Below are 22,254 nucleotides of genomic sequence, written 5' to 3'. Positions count from 1 at the left end.
ACTGGCAGTCGGCTTTGTCTTCGCCCAAAGAGGTTGCTATCCCTGCCCGGCTGCGATTTGTCCAATTGAAGATACTCCACAGAGTGTATGTTACGGGGCCTTGTCTGGTTCGTATGGGATTTTCCGTGGATGGGTTGTGCAAACGTGGCTGTGGTATGACTGGTACCTTTCTCCACATACTGTGGGAATGCCCGGAGATGGTACGATTCTGGGCCAGAGTGCATGATGTCATGAGGAATGTCACGGGTGTGCCCCTGCTCCCCGAAGCCAGGCGCTGTCTGCTCAATGTGTGGGAGCCTAATGACTACAACACTGCGCAGACTAGATGGGCTTCCCTTGGTAACATGATCGCCAAGAGAGACATTGCTCAGCTTTGGGGTTCACACAAGCCGCCTACCCTGTCCGCTTGGAAGGAAAACATGGATTGGTGCATGTTTCGAGAGAAGACTGTCTACCTAGCCCGGGGACGTCCCAGACAATGGGGTTGTATCTGGTCCCAATGGAATACATACCGGGGTAATATCTGTACTCCCCCTCACGATTTGTCCACCGAAGTGTCTTTGTCCCCCTAACCTGACGTTCACTTGTTACCTCTGATCCACTTACTGTTTGTCCCCTCACCTGCCCCTACCCCTATTTCCATCGATTGTCATATACTGATTTGTTTTGAGCTCCGCCCACATGGATCCGTGATGTTGCACCATGTATAATTTTATGCCTTGTGAAGTTTTGTTGTTTTTGTATGTCTGTTATTTTCAATAAAAGTTTATAAAAAAAATAAAAAAATTACAAAAACGGACAAGACCGGCAATGCATAGCCCTAAGCAAAAACCAAGATCAAGTAAAAAATAATCAAATCTTACAAAGAGGACAGGCACTCACCAGGGATACTAGGGAGGAGGGCTACATAAGGCAGGTGGCACCTAAAATCAAACCTAGCCCAGCAAGTGGAATCAAACCTCCCGAACCTGCTTCCCAAGGATAACAAAAAACCTCCATAGACGAAATTGAACCAATTCTGTCATTTATACCAGAATACGTAACTAAGGGCAGGCAGGACACATTAAACAGAGGGAACTTAACAAAATTAATCAACCTAATCCCAGAGCTTCTCAAGACTTGGGAGCAGTAGAGTTCCGTCAAAATAAAGACAACCCAGAAATCGAAGACTCCGTGACTACCTGGGCCTCTAAGGAGACAGCAGCCAAGATCTTTGCCACTAGAGGATCATTTGAGTGTTGGGGAATTACCCTTATACAACACATGCGGCCTAGATATCCATACCCCTTTTCAAAAAGTATATTCAACTCAAATGGGGAGGATTCAACAAGTTATAAGCAGTCATCATGCCTCCAGGGTGCCCTTTCAGCCTCACAGGAGAAAACGTTTGGAATAACAAACACTAATCCAAACCAGGCACACAAAGGAGGGCCTCCTAGCATCAATCAGGACTGGTCATGGATCCCGAAGATCATAAGCCAAAAGAGTACCTAAAAAAGATGTAATATTAGCCCCAGACACATATATCCAAGACATTAGCACGGACAGGAATCACTTGGTTAAAATCAACATGTGCACCTGGAATACCCACAGATTTAGTAGCATGGACCAGGACCACGAGAGACAATCTTTTTTCCAAAATCACGATATCATTCTGCTACAAGAGACCTGGAACTTGTCACATCCCGCAATCCCGGGTTTCTCAGAACACCATATACTTGCAGAGAGAACGTCCAATTATGGACATCCTTGTGGAGGGCTATCGACGTATGTCTCACAGAAATTTAATTGGCTAACCGAGAATCAGGACGTGGGGTTGAGTTGGGTCCAAGTAACAAAAATTACTAATAAACCTCAGCAGCAACTTTTATTAATATATGTTTACATTCACCCTGACCATTCAACTAAAAAAGAGAAAATTAATACACTCGTCAAACTTATCAAAGCTTTCCAGAAATCAAACACCCAAAGCTCGTTGATAATATCAGGGGATTTCAATTCTAACCTAACGAGCAACGGGACATTTTCTAGCAATCCTAAGACAAAATCACGAGATGGGAACAATCCATTCTCATTGAAAAAACTACAAACACTGGGCCTAACAATTTTAAAAACTACGAATACGGGAACTCCAACGTCAGTACCAACATATATGAGCGGCAAGGTTATGTCAAGTATTGAGTTTACATTAATCAGCGACAATTTACAAGATGCCATTGAAGACTATAAGATAGTCCAACGTATAGAAAGTGATCACTTTCCACAAATTACATGAATAAATATCGGGGTTACCTGGTCCGAAAAGTTAATCTCCCTGTCTCAACAACCTGAGAAGTTTAACTTGTGAAGAATAAGATGGAGAGGCCGAGAAACGAAAGCTATCCAAGAAACAACATGCAATTTTATGATAAAATACGAACAACAGCAAGACGGAAACCACGTAACAAATTGGGAAAAATTGTTAGACCTTGACTCACAAGCACTCCGCCCCTCCCGCTCCACAAAACAGGACTAAAATTCTGAGAGAACCTTGGTTTAACCAAGATTTGAGGCAAGATAGGAGCAAAATTGCCCAGGAGCAACGGAAGGAATTAAGGAAGAAAAAGGCCAAATACAAAGAAGCAGTGTGGGTAAAATTGCAACTCGCAAGCAAAAAGCAAAATACTCGGGACTTCTGGGGCATAATTAACAAACTAAACAACGGCGAAGTAATGTCACGGGACCCCGGAATTAGCAAGGGCGGTTGGGAAGACCATGTAATGAACCTTTACTTAAAAAGGGAACCGCCCCTAACCGACAAGACACAATGCACAAAAAGAGAAACGGAATCCAGCTACCCGGTAGGTTAATTGGATATGGTAACAATCCCCACTGATTCAGACAATGAAAAATGGGCGAATAACCAGCTAACAACAATCTCCAGCGAAAGTGTAAAAAGGTTTATACAAAAACTCAAACCCGAGGGTGCACCAGGACCAAATGGTCTTCCCACCGCCGTATTCAAAAACATAATGAGGATTTTTGGGTTAAACATCTAACTGCTCTGTTTAACCAAGTTTTTTTCTTTTTTTTTTTTGGTAAGACTTTATTTGCATTTGCCAAGTTCGCATTATGCGCACAGCAGAGCAGAAGGAAGCAGTTCTTAAACAATCACAGTTCTATAGTGTAACACAGCTATTCAGCCGACAACCTTCCGGTCCGGCAGCAAACGTTTGGTATATCACATCAGGCAGTCAGAATACATCGGTAGCTGGTACGTCGTCTTACTTTTTAACTATAGAAAACAAACAACCCAAACTTTAGACTCATGCCAATAAAGATAGACACAGGTAATCATTCCATTCATACCCAATGTCACTTACTAGGCCCAGGTTCCTATGGTACCACCTCTCCTCCTCCCCACGCCCGCTTAGTTGGTATCTTATTCTTCCAGCTCTCCGTCATCGTCCGAGCTATCGCCCTCATCCTCCGGAAGAGGCTCGCATAGGTCCCCCCTGTACTTATTCCATGCCGCCCAAATTGCGTTCCACTTGCGCGGGTTAGCCCTCATTCTGTACACTGCACGTTCGATCAGCATCAGTTTGTCCATAGTTTTACACCATAATGCTAGCGTAGGTGTTTCCGCCACTCCCCACCTCTGCGCGATGTCGCGTTTGGCCACCATAGTTCCAATTATGACCCATTGCCGTTTCCGGTGTGACAGGTCAGTCCCCTCCCATACGTTCAGAAGACACATACGTGGGTCCGGTGTTAGTGAAGTGTCAAGGGTCTGGGAAACGGTGCGCATGATTTGCTGCCAGTAAGTCGAGATGGTCGGACATTCCCAGAGCTTGTGTAGCAATGTTCCTTCCTCCCCACACCCTCTAAGGCAATACGGGGTCTCCGCCCTGTGCATTTTGTGTAACGATGTCCTGGTGTAATAGACCCTGTGTAGTATTTTGAGCTGTATTAATCTGAATCGGGCCGAGACTCCCGCCTCCCGTGGTGATGCCAGTGCGGTGTTCCAGTCTGTCTCATCCATGGAGCCTAGCTCAGATTCCCACCTCTCCTTCAGCTGTTGCAGGGGATCTGGTAAATTGTTCAGTAACTTGCGATATGTAAGTGAGGTGGCACGTGCTTGCATGAAGTCTGTGAGAAGACGGTCCTCCAGAGGTGAGGATTCCGGGACTGTAGATCCCGGTTCAATGACCGCCATGAGTGCATGCCGTATTTGTATATATCTGTAAATCTCATTGGGGCTTAATGCATATTGTTGTTGCAGGTGTTGAAAAGGGATCATGCCAGCAGATGTCCACAGGTCTCCCACTGTTGAAATGGCAATATTGTCCCACTGGGTAAAGCCCTTACTGGATCTAAGACAGCCTAATTGTTTAGTGTCGCACAGTGGAGTGAGTTTGGTTATGACTCCCTTCCATTTAAGCCGTGCCAGTGCCTTATGCCATAGTGCGACTGTGTGTTTGGTCGGACCGAGTAGTTTCTTCGCGAGGCTTGGTGTATACAGCGGGGCCAGCAAACTGTGTGTCCCTAATTGTGTTCTGTCTGAGAAGTATGCCGGGTCATTCTGTGGGGCATGGATCCAGTGATTAATAACTTTGAGTTGTGACGCCCAGTAATAGAGCTCCATATTTGGTAGTTTAACCAAGTTTTTACCCGAAACCATATGCCAACATATTGGAAAGGAAACATCATTCACCCGATTTTTTAAAAGGGTGACAGAAGACTCCCGGGGAACTACAGGTTGATCTCCCTAATAGATGTGGAAGCAAAACTTTACGCATCATGCCTTTTGGAGGAGATTCAAGAATGGGTGGAAAATAACAACCTAATCCCCAACTTTCAAATTGGATTCAGAAAAGCGATGGGGACAACAACAAACTTGACCGCCCTTGCTCTGTTGATGGAGAAAGCCAAAACAAAGAACCAACCGCTATATGGGTGCTTTGTAGATATAAGAGCAGCATTCGATCGAGTGAGCAGGTTGAGACTTTGGGGAAAGCTCAAAGAGTGGGGGCTGCCAAACAACCTACTGAACGCAGTCATGCTTCTTTATACTGACACATGGGCAAGGGTAAAACAAGGCCAAGGAACAAGTTTAACAGCCAAAATAGTAACCCAGGTCGGCTTAAAACAGGGCTGTGTCCTGGCCCTGTGCCTATTTAATCTATACCTTCGAGACTTAGGTTGAAATCTAGGACAAATTGAAAGTCACGCACCTAAACTCTGCAACGTTCTAACTCCAATTTTGCAGTTCGCTGACGATATTGTCCTTTTAAGTAAAACTCCAATAGGGCTGCAAAGATTAATAAACATGTTACAATCCTACTTAGACCAGGAAAAGCTGGAATTAAACAGGGAAAAAATAAAAGTAGTGTGACTAATGGAGCACAAGAACATCAAATTTAAATGGACAACTGACAACTCAGCATTAGAGGAACAGAAATGTTATTGGTACCTGGGAGTGACTCTCGGCCATGGTAATTAAAAAAAGTTCATATATTGGCACTAAAAGCAAAGTCACATACGCTAATTTATGCTTACAGGCTACTTCAATCAAAAATGGATGGCCCAAATCACACACCCCTCCTAAAAGTAACGGCGACTCAGATTCTACCAACACTGTCATATGGACTAGTAACATGGCTCGGAGGGGAGGCCAGTTTACTAAACGACCTACAAAACAAAATATAGAAGGCTGTATTTAAACTACCCAAATCAGCATCAGCAGCTCAAGTGCGTCTTGAATTCGGACTACAAAATCAAAATTTCGGTCCATGTCAAGATTTGTAAAACTATGCCACAAACTTCGGTCAGCTCAACCAGAGTCACTAAATTACATCTGTTGGCAAGAAATAAATACCGATGTGGCCAAGCCTTCGAGAAACCCGTGGGCAACTTATTTGAGAACCTGCCTGTCCGTGCTTGAATTACAAGAAGTTTGGAACAAAAAAACCAGACCAAGCATACTTTAGTAAAATAGCCAATACATTCGCAAAAAGGAAGTCACTGTTAGAGGATAAAAAAAAACACTGACCCACCGACGTCATGTCTGGACAGTAATTTAAACCAGGCTTATCTGGCCATCCACTTTAGCCTATACTTAAAAAAAATTTACACAGACTATCGAATGGGTCTTCATGACTCAAAGGACCTAAGACCGTCCTGGAAACACCAAGAAGAAAGCCTGGAATCCAGATTGTGTGGATACTATAATGAATACCTAACTCACTTGTTTTGTGTGTGCCCAGCTCTTATGGCACCAAGAAGACTGTACTTACGGGACATTTTGATCCAACTGAACATAAAAACATATCGGCAGGCGGTAATAACCTGGCTGGGAGGATCCTCTACAATCCTGGCCTGTCGGGCCTCAAATTCATGATTGAAGTAAGAAAACAGCTTCAGGACAATCAGTGGAAAAAAAAAAAAATATATATATACATATATATATATATATATATATATATATATATATATATATATATATATATATATTATATATTATATATATATATGAAATATATTTAAAAAAAATAGCTAATCATGGCCGGCTATCTATTAACATGGTCTTAACTCCCACATTTGCTCACCTAAGACTAACAGAGAAAAGTGCTGCTTATGGGGGGAATTGAGGAATAGTTTTTAAAATACTTTTTATGAAGACTTTTAATGACAAACCGCTTTGTAAATGTGGATTATGCTTTTTTATATTGTAATGATTTTTATTAATCCAACGATAAAATGATTGATTGACAGCCTTCAACCTGAGCTCCATGGCTCTCAAACTTGCCCCTTCATAACACCCACCCACAACCTGAGACTGAGTTCACAGTAAACCCTACACAAGTTGTGTGGGTATAACACAAAATCTGGACAAAGCAATAATCGCGGGAAATGCAAAATGAATTAAAACGTGAAATGTAAACAGGGATTGCATTGCGTGTCACGCGGCAGCCAGGAGAGCCTGGCGGGCCCCTGAGCGGCTCCTGCCTGCAGCGCCTCTGCAAGGGACGGCGACCAGGGAGGCTTCCCCGGGGGTTACCAGCACAATGGGACGAGGCTGTTGACACAAACTCCTGACATGCTCTAACTCGTGCCTTGATCTCGGCCCCCCCATCGCTGTGGTTAGTGGTTAAGGCTTGAGGTTTGCAGCGCGAGTTTAGATCCTGGCTAAGCCGAACTGCCACTGCGTGTGAACTTGGGAACCTCTGACGTGACACAGCAACGTGCAGCGGAAAAAATTGCGTAAAATCATTCTTGTATCATACAGAATTTACTAGATGTTGATAATATAACACGGTTTTTATGCCAGGGAACAAACCTAAAAAATTATTTAAAGAAGAACTGGAAAACGTTTTTTTAATACATCATTAACTCCTGAGGTAGAAATGTTACCAAAAACGTCCCATATTTAGAGCACCTGCCCTTTAAATCATACAGAATCTGATTTTCAATTAGGAATGCAGCTGCCACCCTGCGTACCGCTGCTCGCAACAAGCTTAACACAGCGTCCCGTGAGTGGTGCACGCGCGCTGAAAGGAAGAAAAAAACGAGGGATGCAGCTGCCACCCTGCGCGCTGCTGCTCGCTCCCGCAAGCAAAACGCTGTGGGATTGAACATTTGCAAAAGAGGGGGGACATGTGCCCACCCTTAGCCATTTGAAGGCTACGATTACAAAATGACACGGGCAACATCCAACCCAATGTGTGGGGTGGTCTCAGACCCACACAGAGAAGTTTAGAGTGCTTACAAGAAGAGACTCATAGCAGCGCATGCGCGCTGGCACAGGCTTGACCTAAAAAGGACATCAGAAAATGAAGCAGAAAGAGGGTCAATAGACTTTTCTGTACAATATACAAATTTCTTCCACTGGCAGGCGTAGTCTGTTTTGGTGGTGGGATGCCTGGCTGCCAGAATAACATTGCTGACTTCGGGAGGACGGTCAAAAGCTGTCAACTGTCACCACTCAATCTCCATGCAAGAAGGAGCAGAGCTGACACGTTCGGGTGGAGAGCCCTCCCCTGCTGCTGCGACAGAAGATCCCCCTGAGGGGGCAGCCTGATCGGAGGATTGTTGCTCATGCTGAGAAGCTTGGGATACCAGACTCTTTTTGCCCAGTCTGGAACCACAAGGATAACTTGGGCCCGGTCATTCCTGATCTTTCTGAGAACTCTGGGCAAAATCCGCCTTAGAAAACACAACATGTCAAACTGCTGACATTGCATGTTCTCGGCCGAGGCGAACAGATCTAAGCAAGGCTCTCCCCACTTCTGAAAGAGACCTTGCACCACCTCCGAATGGAGACTCCATTCGTGCTGCATTACGCATTGACGACTGAGTTTGACCGCTCTGGCATTCAGAGGACCTGCCAGTTGTTGAACCACCAGGGATATGCACCGCTGTCCAGTCATTTCCAGAGAAGCTGTGACAATGGGTCCACAACCCCAAACTACCCTGTTTGTTGCAGTACGACATGGCGGTAGTGTTGTTTGTGAAGACCTGCATCCGCCTTCGCTTGATGGAGAGTAGAAACGCTATCAATGTCAGTCGGATCGCTTGGAGCTCCAGCATGTTTAGGAGGAGTCCAGATGGTGCCGTAGACCAGAGTCCTCTGATCTCCACCTCTCCCACATGGCCACCCCGTCCCAGAAGTGGCACATCTGTCCCTACTGAGAGATCTGGTTGGGGAAATGTTCTGCCTCTGACCCAATCGTGGTTTGGTAGCCACAACTGTAGGTCTTTTGCAGTTCCCTCTGAGATCTGGACCATATTGGAAAGATTCCCCTGGTGCTAAACCCACTGAAACTTCAGGCCCCACTGCAGAGCCTGCATATGCCATATGGCATGTGTCACCAGCAGGATGCAGGAAGCCATGAGGCTCAGCAGCCTCAGAGTCATTCTCACTGAAGTCCAAGACAGAGGCTGAAACATCGGCATCATAGCCTGAATATCCCAGACTCGCTGCTCTAAGCCTGAAACTGCACTGTGTCCAGAACAGCTCAGATGAAAGGGAGCCTCAGAGAGGGAGTCAGGTGTGACTTCGGCAAGTTGATAGTGAACCCCTGCGAATGCAGGAGGTTTGCTGTAGTCTGAAGACAGCGAGTCATCGAGATAGGGAAAGACTAGCACCTCTGATTTTCACAGAAGAGCTGCGACCACCGTCATTACCTTGGTGAATACCCTAGGGAAGCTGGTATGGCCAAAAGGGAGCACGATGAATTGAAATTACACGTGGCCTACCGTAAACCGCAGGTAACACAGATGGGCCGGCAGAATGGGGATGAGTAAATAGGCACCCTGCAAGCCCAATGCTACCATCCAGTCTCCTGGGTGCAGGACAGAATAAAAAGGTGAGTCAATGAGAGCATCCCAAAGTTATCCTCTTGAGAATGAGGGTAATCAGATCCGAGCTATGGCGAAGCCATTTGTTCTTTTTGGGGATCAGAAAGTAGTGGGAATAGCTACCACTGCCTACTTCTGACACCAGAACCCTTTCTATGTCTCCCTTTGCCAAGAAAGCTGTGACTTCCTGGCGGCACAAGGAGAAATGATCGTCCGTCACCCGGTCATGAGATGTAGGCATAGGGGGAGGGGAGGATTTGAAGGTAAGGCAGTAGCCCCGCCAAATAATATGTACAACTCAGCTGTCCAATGTTATGGACTGCCAGTAGTGGAGATGATGGCTGATTCTGTCACCAAATGGACGGCCATGATCTTGTAGGGCAAGATTAGGAGGACTTAGAGGCTGTGGCTGTAGGGGATTCGGTGGTTGTGGCAGACCTCTGGCTACCTGACCCACAGGGTCGGTCTCAACTGAGCCCTCGCTCCCGCACAGTCTGTGAAGTTTGTGCAGGTCGATGACTGGAATAGCGGTGGGTCGGTTGAACGCTCATTCCATAGCCACGAAAGGGGCAATAGACATACTGGGGATGACATAGGGCAACTGCGAGGCCCAAGGACTTGGCTGCAGCCCTAAGTCCTTAAAGCGCTCCAGCGCCGAGTATGCCTTGTCTCCAAAGAGATGGCTTCCATCAAAGGGCATGTCCATAGGTAAGCCTGGACATGCCCTGAAATGCCAGATGTCCTAAGCCAGGCGTGGCATCTAAGTGCTACAGTCTACGTAATCGCTTTTTCAATTTAAATCTCTCTGCCTTGTCCACAGATCTATTCATGGCAAGGGACCCGACGACCTCAACAACCTGCTGGCCCGATACATTCCCCCGCGCGCATTGAGATCATCCACCCTCAACCTCATTTGCCAACCCAGAATAAACAGAGCCCGCTGGGGGGGAAGGTCCTTCTCCTACCAAGCGGCAAAAATCTGGAACTCGCTACCTCCAGCACTCCGTGCCCAAAAATCTAAAACGATTTTTAGAAAAGCCCTAAAAACCTGGCTCTTTGTCTAGACCGATCTGCCCCTCTGCCTCCCTATCATCTGTATCTGTTAGCGCCAAGACGCTGCGGCAATCGTGCGCTCTACAAATATTTCAGTCAGTCAGTCAGTCATCGCTCTGCTCAGCAAGTCGTTTGGGTCCAACCAACACTTAATGGTGAACTTCGATGCGTCTCTCCTGTCCTTGACCGCTTGGAGAGAATGGTCCGTGCATCCTCCGAGACCAGTTGAAGCACTTGCGCATCTGTGTCTTACAGAATGTGGGAGTAGCAGCCCAATAAGCATGCAGTGTCCACTGACCACAAAGCAAGACTGGTGGGAAAAAACATCTTCTTTCCCAAGCTATTTAGGATCTTCGATTCACTGTCCGGTGGTAAGGTAGGTAATCCGCCATGGGCTGTAGAGGCTTGGACCAACAAAGGTGTTGGATGAGGAAGTTCGGGTCCCCAGGTCAGGGGCGGTGGGCAACAGGGGGCCCTGTGCGGAGCTTGGACCAGATTCCCAGTAGGACATCTGTTAGTGCTTCATTAAAAGGGAGCAGGGGTTCGAAAGCAGAATGCTCCAGGTTGTAGCCCCTACATCAAGTTGTTAGTCTTGACTGCCACTGAGAGCAACTCGAGATCCAGAACCTCTGATGCCCCCTTGGTCATCATGGAAAATGATGCTCTTTCCTCCATAGCCACGGAAAGGGGAGAAAGCATACCAGTATCAGGGGATGTGTCCAGACCACTGGCATCACCCAGTTTCTCACACTAGTCCATACATTCCTGGCCTTCTAACTGGTATTCTAAAAGGTCCAGTAACCCCTCCCATTCTTCCCTGAGGCTTATCCCTTCAGAATAGGGCTCAGGCCCTGACCTACGACACGTGGGTCCTGTCGGCACCAGAAATGGCATCGGTCAACACCGTTACAGCTTCGTGGGTATGAATGGGGCAGGTGCCATCAGTGGGCGCCTGGAGCATCGGCTTCAGGAGAGGTCGCTGTGGTACAACCCACACCGGTCTGGATGCATGGGGGTCCATTGGAGACAAGGCCAAAGCCACCAGTGCAGAACCAGATGAGGCATCCTCCGACTTTGCGGGGCCCGACAGCACCTATTTTGTTGTGTCAGCCGACGGACGAGGAGAATTCAAAGCATGCTTCGACTTCTTATGCTTCTTATGCATTAGCCCCGAATGTCTTAATGACTTGTAACAAGAAGAAGAGGACTTGGGGCTTCTGGAGCAATCCCGCGTCCTCCCTCTCAAGCGGGATCGAGATCTCCTAGGCATTGCCTGCTGGGCAGCTAGCAGCTTCAGGGACCGCTTCCGCAAAGCCTTCAGTCGGAGCACGACTTGGAGTTGTGATCACACTCTATACACCACAAACACACAAGGTGTGGGTCTGTAACTGACAATACGCAATGCCAGGTGCCACACAGTTTAAACCTGGTCTTCCTTGAAGACATCCTTGACACAACATGGAGGGATAATGCCTCAAAAAAGTACTCAACAAAACGTCAAAAACATTCTGTCAAAAACCAACAGAGAGGTAGCTCTTTCTCCAGATCAGCGCTAACTGGCGCAGAAAGAAAAGAATGGATGTCAGCTTGTCGAGAAAGCGCCTATATAGGTGATGTGGACATCACTTTTGGCGCGGACGCCGCCGATACGAGCCAATCAACGCCACTTACCAGTGCGTAGGGGTACTGCTCATGCAAAAATCTTCCAAATCCTGCAGCTAGATGTCTCTGTCAGATTAATTATATATTTTTTGTTTCTAATGAAGGATGGGTACAGAAGAGAGGTAAACTTGCAAATTTAATTTTGAACTAATGTGATGTTTTTAGATGGCGATCTCAAATATGGTAGCGGGATCACATGGCCTCTTGCTAAGAGTCGATATCGTGAATGTATTTATTTAAAAAGTTTTATATAGCGCAAACATGACCCATGGGGGTATCAGAATTGTATTAGCTCAGAAGTGTTGGCCTCTATCGAAGGCTTGCATCCTCTCAACCACCTCTGTCTCACAAATACACAAATATATCAGAGATGATTGTGTGTTGACGGAAGATGGCTGTTTGCTAGATAACGAGACGTAGCCCAGAGGGATCTGTTACTGATTTCTTGCATGGAGAGCCTCATTACAAGTCCTACTGTAATCATGTTGGAGCTGAATGTAGGTTGTCAATGAGTTCTGGAACTGAGTAGAGACTTCTTCTATAGCTGTCAGGGGACATCAGCGGACAGGGAGGATTACTTATTGCCTCTGGTGGTGTCCAATTTTCACACAATGCTATTTTGCCCTTTGTGACACCGGTTGACACTTAAAGCTTAGTTATCATTAAGGGCAACAGAAAATGACAGTGTCATACTAGAACTATTCTTAAGACGTCGGTTATAATAGAATGCAATATTTTACTAAAATAATTTAAAATTATGCAGGAAATGTTCTTTACAGATTAAATTTATAATGAGCATTGTAATAATAATCGGTGTCGAAGACATGTGTTTATTAAGTTTTACAACTTTAGATGGTGTTTAAATCAACACTTGTTCAGTTTCTGTGAACATAATGCCACCATTGTTTGTTTTTATCTTACTACTAGTACGATAGAATAAATACATGGACATGGTAATTACCTTTACAAATGATTTAACATTTATGCAGGGTGTGGCTAGCCAAATGTTTTTTAAAAACTTAGAATGGGTTCTAGTGAGTTTCCTACAGCGCATAATGTTGATAGAAAATATAAAACCATAGTTACTAGAAATGCCAGGGTACAGAAACAGAGCACTGTACCATCAGATATAATATGGAAGGAAATTATAACATCATTGAATTGATGACTTCGGCTGAATCTAAAAAAGGATTTTTTGTGGTCTAAAGGAAAGCGAGCCACTGGGCTTACACTAATCCCAGATAGTATTTGTGGGGCATTTCTGGCATTGGTGCCTCTTCTGATCACACAGTCCTTCTGTTTGGCTACACCCTGCACTGACATGTGGTAAATGGGGCACGGGTGTGAACGGCGGTCAATGGGGCCGGAAGTAGGAAGATGATTAATGGGCAGGTGCTGCTTCAGAGAATCTCACACAAGCAGTCAGTCAGGAGGAACTACATGCTACTGCGGAGAAGGATAAACTTATTTTAGCCTCCTCGGTGAGGTACATTTTTGTGCCCCATTTGTTGGCAAGTGTCTGTTAAATGTACCACCCAAGGGAGTGATTTTGCAGGTGAGAGACTGGGCTCCCACTGCTGAACAAATTGACTTTAGACCCCAATAATTACTGGCCCATCACTCATCTAATCTTGATCTTCAGGAATATTAGAAAAAGAAGTCTACATAAAACTACCAAAAAACATCAAAATCAATCACCTTCACGGCTACCAATCAATCTTCAGATCACACATCATCATGAAACCACCACCATACAAGGGGTAGATGACAGCAGACAGACTCCAAAGACGGCTTCTGCCTCCTTATACTACTGGACCCATCAGCTCTCTTGAGATTTCCAATATATTTTGCTGTTAACGTCCTCTGCTGGTTCAACTTTAACCTATCCAACTGACACCATTTTGTCCACATAGGTACATCAAGATCCCAGACATTTTCTATAACTTACAGAATAACCCACACCCCTGGACTCTATCCTGTCCCCCACCATCTTCAAGCTCTATGTAGAGACCTTTAAAAGAGTTCCAGCAACAGAATGAAATTCCACCAAAACACTGCACCTACCTGCAGCTCAACCCCACCAAGACTAAATGTTTCCTGGTCGCCACTAACAGCAAACAGTAACTATTTGAAACCGGGCTCAACAACAAGAACCTGGACGGATTCAACCCTCCGCCATGTCACTCAGTTTCACCCTCGACATTGTCCTCTCCCTAAAGGAACATATTGCTAAGACCAAGACAGTATAGAAACTGTCGACTTTATATGAGAAAGTGAAATTGTTTCACCCTGAAAGCAACTTCAAAACTGCTGCCCAATCTATCGCACTCTCACATTTGGATGGAGGAAATAACCAGCTCTACGATCTGATGGACACCAAACTGGCCCCCTGAAATCCATTCTAGCAAACTATAGCAAGCCTCATCAAGGGCACGAAGAAATTTTATTTTTACCACAACTCCCATATCCTGGTGGAACTCCACTAGTTCTGCTTACATGCACCAACATCTTCAATGCAAGCTGTATCATCTACAAAGTTATCATGAACAGAGACACACGCACAAGATCTTTGCCTTGAAATTACCCTGAAAGGGTGCACTTGCAGTATTCTGGTATGTGTTTAACAAGGCAGTGTGAGTCCACTATTAAGGAGAGAACCATGATCAGCACCCAGACATGAAAGGTATATGTAACAACAAGTAAGGCATATGTAAGGACCATTAATATGAGTGATTACTGATGGGTCCAAAGGGAAAATGAATCTTCTCCTTGAACAGTGTTGACAAAGTGAATAAGGTAGGTGTGACATTTTCATCTACACAAGTACCTGAAAGGCGCTGAAGAAAGTAAGAGGGGCATCACACGTCTCTTCCAGCATCCTAAAAGGTATGGGCAGGTTTTGCAAACTTACCACTTCCAAGGTTACTACTGGTCGGCTGGATAGAACCCACTTTGTTTCAAGGCAAGTGTTCAGCTAGGCCTGGTGAGAGCACTGCACTGGAGAACAGTGGGGACTTTCCATGGGCATCCAGAAACCCAGATTACTAGGTCAATAAGGGAAGGAGTACCATTTCCTAAACTGTAGATTGTGTGCTTAGAAGAGAGGGCAGAGCAGTACCTGGGTGATTATGAATTGGTGGGGGGTGGATAAATCCAATGTGGTTTGATGCACCAAAGAGTAATTTTGTAATTGGCTCACACCAATCACTGCAGAGTTTACCAGTGTGGTGAAGGAAGAGAACAATAGCAACAGACTTAATGAAGCATCTTTGCACCACGCAAAAGCCCATATCACCTCATGGACTATGTGCTATGCATTCAAGACTAAGGGAACTCGTGGGTGCTGGGCCATAGGGAGGTCACTTCATAGCAGGGTTGGAAGGTGTCATAGGATGATCGTTTGGAAAGAGTTTACGGTTTAAGGTGGTAGGTGTGTGTGGCTGAATAAGTCAAAGAGGTTGTGTGTTCTCTTTTCTATGTAAGGCGCTTACTTAGGAAGAAATGTTTGATCAGCTGTGAACAGGAATAAACTTCTTGGGCCGTGTACCTTTACCTGTCAATGGCATAAGGCAAAATCATAGGGACCACTGCACAATTGGTGTTCGGTCTCCAGGATTTCACTTAGACTGTTAGCCTCACAGACATACTAAGATTTTAATGTACACTGGGGCACCAAACTGGGTGGACTCCTAGTAACTGAAGTGTTCTACATTGCACACAATATACCTGCCACTTTTAAAGCTTTATATAGCTCGGCGGTGAGCCTGCTTGTGTATTCTGCGTGTCCCTGCGAGCTGGGTGCCTGTCCTCGCGGGCTGGAGGCTGGATCCATCGAGCCTCGGTGACGCCCGGACAGCTCGCCCCCCCCCCATCCCCCCTGGGTCGGTGGAGCCGCCGGGGCGGAAGACAGGCGGTTGGGAATCGGCGCGGACCGATCCGGCGTGGATGCCAGAGGGCGCTCAGACGGGAGACTTCCCCCCACCCCCCCTTCCAATAGATCAGCGAGAACGGAGCACCTAGAGCGGCTCCAGGATTTCACTTAGACTGTTAGCCTCACAGACATACTAAGATTTTAATGTACACTGGGGCACCAAACTGGGTGGACTCCTAGTAACTGAAGTGTTCTACATTGCACACAATATACCTGCCACTTTTAAAGCTTTATATAGCTCGGCGGTGAGCCTGCTTGTGTATTCTGCGTGTCCCTGCGAGCTGGGTGCCTGTCCTCGCGGGCTGGAGGCTGGATCCATCGAGCCTCGGTGACGCCCGGACAGCTCGCCCCCCCCCCATCCCCCCTGGGTCGGTGGAGCCGCCGGGGCGGAAGACAGGCGGTTGGGAATCGGCGCGGACCGATCCGGCGTGGATGCCAGAGGGCGCTCAGACGGGAGACTTCCCCCCACCCCCCCTTCCAATAGATCAGCGAGAACGGAGCACCTAGAGCGGCTCCGGAGTACCTTAGCTGCGTGTTTTGGGCAGCCACTGCGCAACGTGGAGGCGCCTGATCTGAACATCGGTTGCGGCGACTTGGAAGGCAACTGCACGCAAATCCACCATGCTAGATACTCATGCCGATTTACCACTTTCTACCCGGAGCTCGGCACGCAATGTATTACTTTAATCACTTTAATCCCTCATGCCGGTTTTTTACTTCTTGCACAGAATTTTAAACTGATGTCGCTATACTCTATGCCCGGAATTTTGAACTGATTGCGCTATACTCTGTATTTGCGCGGGCTTTGCGATCGCCGCACTCTCCATTGGCCAACATGGCTGGGGCCATAAACTGGTGCCATAAATCGCCCCCCTGCCCACCGGATGACCGTGAGGCTACATACCAACGCGGTCAGGGATCAGCAAAACAAAGATAAGCCACGCTCCTCTCCCACCTTCTAGCATCATAGATGCTGAACTCTATCCTCCCTCTCTAGCAACATGGAAGATGGACTAACGCGACCTACCCTGAATAGAAAGGGAAACTGAACTCTGTATGCACCTCAATTTGGCGGCCATTTTAGATTGGTCTCTCCTTCTCTCTCTTTGGCGGCCATCATGGCCTAGTCATACTCACATATGACAACACCCCAAGAACTGGCCTCTTTAGTCTATTCTCAACTAGCGACTGTCTGCCGTTTTATTGCAGTATTATACCTCTACATGTATTTCTTGCGCTGTTCGCTAGCTCATTTATGTCTGGCTGCTCTCTAGGCTAATTTTTGACTCATTTAGCTCTTTGCGCACACCTGCATTCTATTCCAGTATATAATTAGTACTATACTCCTATATTGTACATTGTTCAAGCTGCACACTCTCCACTTCTATTTTGTATTGCACCGAGTGCTACCTCATATTTTATTTATCTTTGTTCTCTTTCTTTATGGTAAACGGCACTCATTTCCATTTCACACCATAGTTTTTGCTTACATGGTTTAGCTACACCCTTTGCACTTTCTATTTTATATTGCACCGAGCGCTACCTCATATTTTCATATTTTTATATATCTCTCTGTTCTTTCCCTTTATGGTAAGCGGCACTCATCTCCAGCTCACACCATAACTTTTGCTTACGCTCACCCTCACATCCCCCCTCACACGCCTCTTCCCCCTTTTGCCCAACATGGAACTCACGGGCAAACACACTTATAAAATTAACTACCCCCCAGAGCTCTCCAAAAGAAACGCAAAACGTTTTAAGCAAAACTTCTTGAAGTCACACCCTGAAACGCCCTTCCTAGACATCTACTACTCCCCCATCAATGGAGCCAAGAGCACCGATATTATTCTATACACTGCACGCAGAGCACAATGGAGAAAAACATTCCTCACCCTACTCACCATATTGACCACCAGGAAAACTGCTCACGGCATTACACTGTCCACCGCACCATCCCAAAGCTACCCAGCGAAAGCATCCATCACTATCTACAATAACGGTACTATCTTAATTCAATCCACAGACAGAAACCTGGACCTATTTGACAACCTGTTCCCCACTTTCATAGAACACATCTCCAACGCTCAGATCCCACAACACCTGGCCCCCAATTCCAACGCCCCGACCTCCCAGCACCTACCACCAACACGCACCTCCCTCCACCCACCAGTACTGATACAGCACAGCCCTCTATCCCAATGGTGGCTCTCCCCTCCGCCACCAACACCCCCGCCCTTCCTACCCCTCTCCCAACCCCGCCCACTTCAAAGACGCTCCCACCGAATCAACACCCCACTGCCCCGACTAGCTTGCCAGAACAACAAACATCACCTGACAGCACCCAACACAACATGACTCTCTCCCAACCCATCACCCCTCTCACACTTTTCACCCCCGTCACTCCTAGCCCTCACTTTTCCCTCAACTTCTCCCCCCCACTCTCTGTATTACCACCACTCCTAGCCCTCTCCCCCCCTTCAACATCGCCCCTCCCACTCTCACCCCCTCTTCTACAACGCTGTCACCCCGCAACAGCCAGCCTCCATAGGTCCCGTAAACACCTCACTCCCCCTATCGATTCCCTGCCCAATAGCACCAACACCACCACTAATCCTCTCTCACGCACCCCCCACCCACCCCCCCCCAAAATCCTCACCTACCCGATCAGCAACACACTCACTAACAGTTCCAACCCCATCCCCATCCACCTCTCATGCACCACCCCCTATCATCGATTTCCTGCCCAATAGCACCAACACCACCACTAATACTCTCTCACTCACCCCACCATCTACCCCCACCCCGACATCGCCACCTACCGGATCAGCAACACACTCACTAACAATTCCAACTCCAACTCCATCCACCTCACATGCACCCCCTCCCCTCTCCCCCCTCCCAGTCTCCAGTAACAAAGACACTAGCTCTCCATCAATCCCCAGCCCCAATACCATACCCAACCCCACGCTTGACACTATCATGGCCACCCTCCTACAACTGAGAGAAGAACTCCACACCCTCAGAGAGTTTCTCTTCACACGCCCCAGACACCCCCTTCCCATCTCCACTTCCCGACCTAACATCCTAGCTCCCTCACACCGTTCGACATAACCTAGCCCCCTCACACCGCTCTCGACAGCACAACCTAGCCCCCTCATACCACACGCACCCCCCCCAGTGGACCACTATCCCCTCTCGCAACACCTCCAACCGCCCTCGACGCAGCATCAGGATGCTATCGGACCTCGACATACTCACCCTACTCCGTACATATGTCTCAGCTCGCCCAAACTCCATGGCCACGACACATCTGCCCATTCCTATGATTCTCTCTAACCCTCGTAGGCACCCCATGCAGAACAACAGAAGCTCTGTCCCCAACAACCTCACTAGGGTACCCTTCACTCAAGATCACCCACCCACCCTCTACACCCCCAAGCTCAAATGCACACTTCTCAACTGTAGATCGGCCCAAAGACACTCCTCGGAGGTCGCGGACCTCATCATCTCTCTGAACCTTGACCTAGCCATCCTTACTGAAACATGGTTAACTGAATCCTCTGCTCCTTTCATGGACATCCTAGTCCCCCCCTAACTATTGCATCATTCGACTTGACAGACCCAGGAAGACAGGCGGTGGAATTGCTTGCATCTACAAGAGCAACCTTGCAATTACTAAAGTCTCCGTCCCCTCTCTTACCTCCTGTGAATACTTCTGCCTTGAGGTCATCAGTGAAAACAAACCTATTTGTTCACTACACATCATCTACCACCCTCCAGGGGACAACCTCACGTTCTCCCAACAACTCATGGACATTATTTCAATCAACTTAGGCCGGTAAAACACACAAATTTACCTTGGAGACTACAATCTTCACTGGAATGATGGTAGTGACGCAGTGGTCAATAGCCTCAAAAATTACCTTAGCGCCTCCGACCTCACCCAAATTTGCAACAGCCCGACCCATGACAAAGGATCTATCCTTGACCTCATCATCTCCAAAGAAGGCACTATTCAACTTGATTCAATCCAACCCTGTGACTGGTCAGATCACCATACTGTCACCTTCTACATTAACGAAAAAGTTAAACGGATCCCGGTCCAATCCTCCAAGCCCAAAGTTTGGAAAAGAGACTTGAAGAAACTCAAGCCAAACACCGTACCCCCTAACAGCTGCAATCTCCTACGTCCCCCATCCGACATTACGGACGTTCAGTGCTTAACTGACCAATACCTCAACGCTATGACCTCAATAATCAATGAGGCTGCACCGATGCAACTGAAAAGAGGCACCTCCAAGATCTCTAACCCTTGGTACAACGGGAGTCTCAATGAAGACAGATGGGCCATGCGAATGGCAGAGCGCACATGTATTACTTTAATCACTTTAATCCCTCATGCCGCTTTTTTACTTCTTGCACAGAATTTTAAACTGATGTCGCTATACTCTATGCCCGGAATTTTGAACTGATTGCGCTATACTCTGTATTTGCGCGGGCTTTGCGATCGCCGCACTCTCCATTGGCCAACATGGCTGGGGCCATAAACTGGTGCCATAAATCGCCCCCCTGCCCACTGGATGACCGTGAGGCTACATACCAACGCGGTCAGGGTGGTTCACCTCATTTCTTCACAACAGATCTCAGAAATTCAAGAGCAACAACTTGATGTCCTCCCCAGTACCTGTATCATTAGGTGTACCTCAAGGTTCCTGCCTATCCCCTACTTTGTTCAACTTAGTTATGGAACCTCTCACCTCCTTACTACAAGCTTCCAATGTACACTTCCACATGTACGCCGATGACACTCAACTGTACCTCAAACTACAATCCCCCAAAGACATCATGCGTCTGAACTCAACGATCAGAAGCACCCAAGCATGGCTGGCCGATAACCACCTCAAACTCAATGCCATGAAAACTGAGTTCCTTCTGATCTCACCTCCCGCGAAAATATCCAACACTCAAACTTGGCTGAAACACCTAACTGCACTCAATGTCCAGCCGACCATCGTGGACTCAGCAAAATCTCTAGGTATAACACTTGACGCCAGTCTCAACATGCAACAGCATATCAACAAGGCAACCAAGGGAGCGAACTTCCAAATAAATACCTTGAGGAAACTCAAACCCTTCCTCCCAGCCAAAGACTTCCAAACCGCAGTACAAGCACTAATCATCCCTCGCATAGACTACGGCAGTATCGCCCTCAGCGGCCTCCCCCTAACTACAACTGCACCCCTGAGAGCCTCACTAAACGCGGCAGCGAGACTCATCACTGGATCAAAAAAACACTCACATATCACCCCTGACTTCAAGTCCCTGAATTGGCTGCCTTTTGAAGCCAGAATACACCTGAAAATTGCCTGCCTGACACACAAGGCTATACACCTGAACTCACCCAGCTACCTCACTCAGAAGCTGACAATCTCAGGCGGCTCGAGATCCACCAGAAGCGCAAAGAATCTTCTGCTGAAACCTCGAAGATTCCGGAAGGAAAAAACTTACAAACGCTCCTTCTCAGGAATGGCACCGAGGATCTGGAACTCACTACCTCCTGAAACTAGGCTCATCCCCTTCTCTTTTCTTTTTAAGAAAGAAGTTAAAGCTATCCGCATGGCTAAATTCACCTGAATTCCCACCCCCGATCTTTTAAGACTCTGTTTCGATCTGTATTCGTGCTCGATCCATGTGCACAGCTGTTTTGTTTTTACCTGTATTACCGACCTTTCCCGATTGCTATTACTATGTGTATTTTATGCTCCCTCTTGTATCCCACCCTCCCTTGCATATGTAAAGCGCTCTGTTATCTGCAAAGATCTTGTTCGCGCTATATAAAACTTTCAAAATAAATAAAATAAATAAATCATACGGTTTTGTGTTTAATTCTATTGCAAGAAGCAACCGATCTGCAGAACCTCTGGTGTCCAAAATAATCAACACATCATCCTCAACTTATAAATGATTTTGTAAAACTCCTGCATGGTAATCATGCTGATACTGTGGGAACCGAAGACTCGCTTTCTGTCTGAGTGCAACGCCTGAAGCTGTGGGGATGAAGGAGCCTGTTATTTGCCAACAACGACTGAGTGTGCTTAGCAACCAGTTTGTTCTTGTGACCTGAAACTGGAAGCCTTTTGAGGAGTTTGTGAGTGGAAGTCTCACATCACTGAGCTTCAAGAGGATTGTGAGTGTGCTCTCCTTAAAATCTGCACTGACTGAGACTGCAACAACAGGAACTTGTCTTAGTGTAAGGCAAGGTACAAAGG

The 22,254-nt window shown here is 46.9% G+C and overlaps 1 pseudogene across 1 annotated transcript in view; it reads right to left on the bottom strand.

Annotated features, from left to right (window-relative positions):
* The window catches only part of LOC144772337 (uncharacterized), a 153,567-nt pseudogene that overhangs the window by 85,549 nt on the left and 45,764 nt on the right, over positions 1 to 22,254 (bottom strand). The gene's annotated exons all lie outside the window — the stretch shown is intronic.

This window comes from Lissotriton helveticus, chromosome 8, assembly GCF_964261635.1.
Source record: "Lissotriton helveticus chromosome 8, aLisHel1.1, whole genome shotgun sequence".
Taxonomy (NCBI): domain Eukaryota; kingdom Metazoa; phylum Chordata; class Amphibia; order Caudata; family Salamandridae; genus Lissotriton; species Lissotriton helveticus.
This window is presented reverse-complemented; position numbering and strand designations above follow the sequence as displayed.